The following is a 5,085-nucleotide window of genomic DNA, read 5'->3' as shown; positions in this document are numbered from 1 at the left end:
GAAGTAGGTCATCGGGCCAACAGTATACAAACATTACAGCTCAAGTGCTTTTGTATCTGAACGCTTTTAGGTAAGTTATTTAGCAGCTGCGGTATTAATAATGATTTTAATGGCAAATTCAATTGCAGGTAAAATAAAAATGGCAGATAACTTTCTTTCTAGCTTCGTGAAGCGGTCGCGCTATATTATACATATATACCATAATAAGAAACATAATATGTACAGTAGAATTTTTCACTTTAAGCTGGCATTATCCAGAACCGGGTCAGGGCCCGGACCCGGACCGTGCAGTGTGGTCCGCCGGCCTTCTAAAGATGTTTAGGAGATCGAGGCGCCCTTGGATTTGATTAGAAACTTGCATAATTTCTTAACTTGACCCCATTATCTTAAAAAAAACGGCCAGGCCAAGACCAAAGCATGAAGGCTGCGAGGATCGGGGGACTCTCATTTTTGGTCACAGCGTACAGTAGTAGATCAGTAACCTCTGTTTATCGTGATAACCTTTAATTATTTTCCAGTACTTTTTTAAATGATAAAACACACTGTCTCGCCAGTTTTGCTAAAGATACGGTTTTAGTGTTTACGCATAAATTTGTAAGCCGTAGGTTTAAATCTCGTGGTCTAATTTTCTGCATTTTCATCGTAAGGGAAGGCGCTCGTTTGCGATTTACGCGCTGAATATTGTAAGCAGAGGAGCCTTAAGGCACAGCCTCGCCTTAACACCATCGTTTGCATTGTCATTGTCATCCAGAAAAGCAGTCGTAAGAAAATGAATCTGTGGCGGCTCCGAACATTAAAAAAACTATATCTAGACTGCAAATACATCCCAATCTTACTATCAACACGTTTTAAGACCCCTCTCCTTTCCACCGGTATACTGTACAAGCTAAGAGAGAAATATTGGAAATCCCATCTGAAGTAGCCCTCGTCTCACCTTCGGAGCTGTGAGCGATGGGGATCATAATTAAAAGGGGTCCAGTTACTTTGAAAATGTGTATGTGATACTTAAATTTAAATAAAATAAAAAGATAAATTATATAACACAGACTGCTATCTATGTCCATGTGTTTAAGACGTATGAATCGGTTTTAAAACAGGCACACCCCTTCTCACAAATCCGACTGGAGTCTCAGTCCGTCGTCGCGATGAATTAGGAGCTCAGATGTAGGCTAAGTGATTGCAATTTACTTATTTAAAAGAACCACTTCAAATCAAAAGGGAGACATTTTGTAATGGTAGTTATCGTATTATAGTATACGATAACTGTATACGTAGTATACGTAATTGTAGATATACAGTACATAAAGGGTATGAATAGGTGTGAGCTTTTACTGTATATTTAATATTTTATCTGACCCACTTGTAGAAACCGCCTACTCAGATTTATTTAAGTGGTCTGCCACCATAAAGACAGAAAAATATAATGACACCCTGTTACATTAACTGTAAAATAAACGCCGTAACTGCGGCCATATGAAAATTTGGATAAAGATTATACAAACATCCTAAGGAGCTCTATGACATATGAGCGTCGTAATAATGGTTGGTGACCTGACGTAACAGTGCTCCCTGAATTACGTGATCTGTATATACCCAAATACAGATATATCACATAGGGAGATGCAGTCAAACATTGCATTGCTATCGTCGTGGTGAACTATTTCTCCGCTGTTTAAAACTTGTTTGGTAAGTGTCATCAAATATGCTTGTCAATTTGTAGCGAAATCGATATACTGTATCATAATCCTTCAGCTATCTATAATGTAGTGAAACGGCTAATTAATATTGATAAATTCCCTTATTCACAGTGACTTTTGCTCAAACCCCTGTTGCATAATGGGTTAATTTTATATAAAAAAACATTTATATCATAGATATAATACAAGCTTTGAAATGAAATAGCACATTTCCAGGTTTCAGTTAAACATTTTTAAAAAAGCTCATGACTTTAAGCATTCTGAACATTGAGAATGTTATTTGGGAAACAAATGTTTATTATAATGTTTATGTTTAGGATCTGTCTCCTACTGAGTCAGCATGCAGCATTCAACACCATTAGGTTTAATATTAAAAAGTTGTGTATTTCCTGAATTGTTTTTTTTTATTCTTTTCTATTAGACCATACTAGACTGTGCAGGATATCATTTATTTGCCATTTTTGCCTTTTCCAGATACCTGGGAAACAAAGCTCATATCTCATTTGCCAATGGAGCCCAGTCCTAAGCCTGGTGCTCTGTCCCCCTCCCCGAAGGACACAGACTCGAATCGACCCGCGCCCTTAAGGCAACAGGATCTGATCTCCACGTACTGCCCGCCTCCCAAGATACAGCTTCTGAAGGACACCTTCCAAGAGAAACTGATGCAGGAAAAGGAGAAAAAAATGATCGCCATGTACAATCGGCGGCAGGAGGCAGCTCTACAGAAGATGAGAAAATGTTTCCAATATGTCAAATACGCTGCGGAGAAGAAGATGGGGAACAGCTATCGCTTCCAAGCCCAACAGGGCCCCGAGAAGAACATTGTGGGGTATGATCGGTCTTACCCCCTGAAGCCTATGGGTAACAGGAAAGTCTCCGGCCCTGGTGAGGTTCGGGCTGTGGACCGCCCGGACGCACAGAGTGATTCCTTGTTTGCCCCCACCCCGCCTCAGGATGGTCATGAGAGGCCCTGCGAGAGGCCGGGCAGGAGGGGCTCAAGAGTACGCAAACCTAAGGACAGGACTGTCCTCCCCATGGTGGCGACCCCTCCAGGGCAATGCCCTTCTCATGCCAATGGGAAGGAGCACTTTCAGTTGCAAGAGGAGCTACGAAAAGTGGCCGAGGCAGAGGCCGCGCTGAAGGAGGAGCATCGCCGGAGGGAGACCAGCCTGCAGGATGAGATGCGCCGGAAGGAGGCCATGATGATGGACGAGATTCGCCAGAAGGAGGCCATGATGCAGGCGAAGCTCTTCAGAGCTCAGGAGGAGCTGAGGATGGTTCTGAGAGAGATGGAAGACTCCAGAGAGGTGGCCGGAAGGGAAAATAGAGGCGAGGCAGAGCGAGCTTTGCTCCAGAGGACCATGGGCCAACCACCGCTCTAAGGCCGTGCCTCTTCTGACCTGCAGAATGGAGAAGCAAAAAGCCTTCACTCCAAGGAAAGCCCTTCCTATCAGAGGAGACAACCTTGATTATGGTTCTCCAATGGAAGATGGCGGATGCGCAGAATCGCACTTTCCCTCTGCGCTTTCCCATCAGGAGAGACGTCAAGTGAGCCCTTGCAGCCGTGGGCTAGAAGACGTCCCCTGTGGAAGGAGAAAGTATCTCAAGAAAGCAAGGCTCCCTGAAAGCGACGTGTCAGCGGCACAGGCCGCGCAGGGCCACTTCAGAAATAAGACCACATGTCTGGATGAACAAACTCTGTCAGTGGAAAACAGATATTTGTCCCCTACAAGTCTGATGTGCCCTACCGCTGAGCAATTTCCATATGAGAATAGCCAGAGTGGAAACCCTCAGCTGGTGCCCTGTGAACTGTGTCACGGGAAGTTTGCTGTAGAGAGGCTGGAGAAACACAGCAAGATCTGCAAGAAGCTTCAGAATTCAAAGAGGAAGGTTTTTGACTCTTTCAAGCACAGGGCCAAGGGAACAGAACTGGAGACATACATCCATAAGAAGAAGGTTAAACCGCCAATCGTGGTAAGGGCTATCCTTAAACTCTTTCCAAGCTTCCCTTTTTTCTCCTAGAGTCAGACTCAGCTTATAAATCAATGTAAACAATAAATAAGTGTTTTATGAAGTACTCTTCTGAAATACTGCCGCAAAGGCACATTTGCCAGACAGAATAAATGTGTCTTAGTGACTTCTGAATTCTGTTGTAAAAATCTACATATCAAGCAAATAGCACTCATAGGAAACAAAACCATAACTACGTAAATTGTACTCTCTACCCAATAACCTGAAAGGTGGCCCCAGAAAGCTACGTTATTACTGTATTGATATTTTCTTGCCTTGTGAATGGTTTGCGACCAGACTGTGTACGCAGTGCTAGTCTGGACTTTTTCTGGAAGCTGTTTTATTGGTTTCATTTCCTGTTCCCAGCTGAGAAAGAACAACTGGAGGCAGAAGCACGAGGATTTCATTCGGAGCATCAAACAGGCCAGGGAGGTGCAGCAGGTGATCACGCAAGGAGGGAAAGTTGTGAACCTGCCCCAGCCCCCCGCGAATCCAAACCCCGACTACGTGCCCTGCCCTCACTGCGGCCGGCGCTTTGCCCCCAGGCCGGCACAGAGGCACATCCCCAAGTGTCAGCACATCAGGAGCCGCCCTCCTCCTCCTCCTCGCAGATGAAAACTGATGTGAAGAAGAGCAAAAGAGTCATGATCTTGGCTCACGACTCACGTCCTGCTTTTTCTTTTTAGAAACACATTTAGCACAGTTCATCCGTATGATGATGAAAAAAAAATGTTACCTTATTTTAATTAAATGATTTTTTTTTGGTGGACTGGTGTTTGCGTAGCTGTGGTTATTTCAGTTTTTCTCTTATCATTCATACACCTTGACCTCCTAAAAATAATTTTTCAACCTGGAACGTACAATTAGCAGGCAATAGAACAGGTCACATTGGTCTTGGAACCATCAAAAAGCAGTATTCACACATTCTCGGCATCAATTTTCCTTAAAAACAACTGAAAAAGCAGGGTAAAGAGTGATTGATTTTTTTAATGAAAGTTATTTGATTTAATTTATTTAATTTTCATAATATTTGAAATATGTTGGGATTAATGTGACTCAATATTATCTGCAGCTCTTACACTCCAGGCACCTGATAAAGTGGAACGCAGTGTCTTTGCCTTACATGGCCTCATGCACAGCTTAAAATGCAACACCAAGTAATACAACAAACAACAGGGAAAACCATTCACGATCAGACACATCCGTTGATTGCTGGCTCTCAGTAAAGGGACATTGCATCATTACATCACAAAATAGACTACATTTCAAGGTTAAAGAATTACCATGTTCTGCGATTCAGAACGAGGCAGCAAAACTTCCTATAATCTGTTGTGGCCCTATGACATTGTAAAGGAGCAGGCTTGTGAATACATCTCGT

This window comes from Lepisosteus oculatus, unplaced genomic scaffold (assembly GCF_040954835.1).
Source record: "Lepisosteus oculatus isolate fLepOcu1 unplaced genomic scaffold, fLepOcu1.hap2 HAP2_SCAFFOLD_37, whole genome shotgun sequence".
NCBI classification, from domain to species: Eukaryota; Metazoa; Chordata; class Actinopteri; order Semionotiformes; family Lepisosteidae; genus Lepisosteus; species Lepisosteus oculatus.
Note: the sequence above shows the minus strand (reverse complement) of the source record.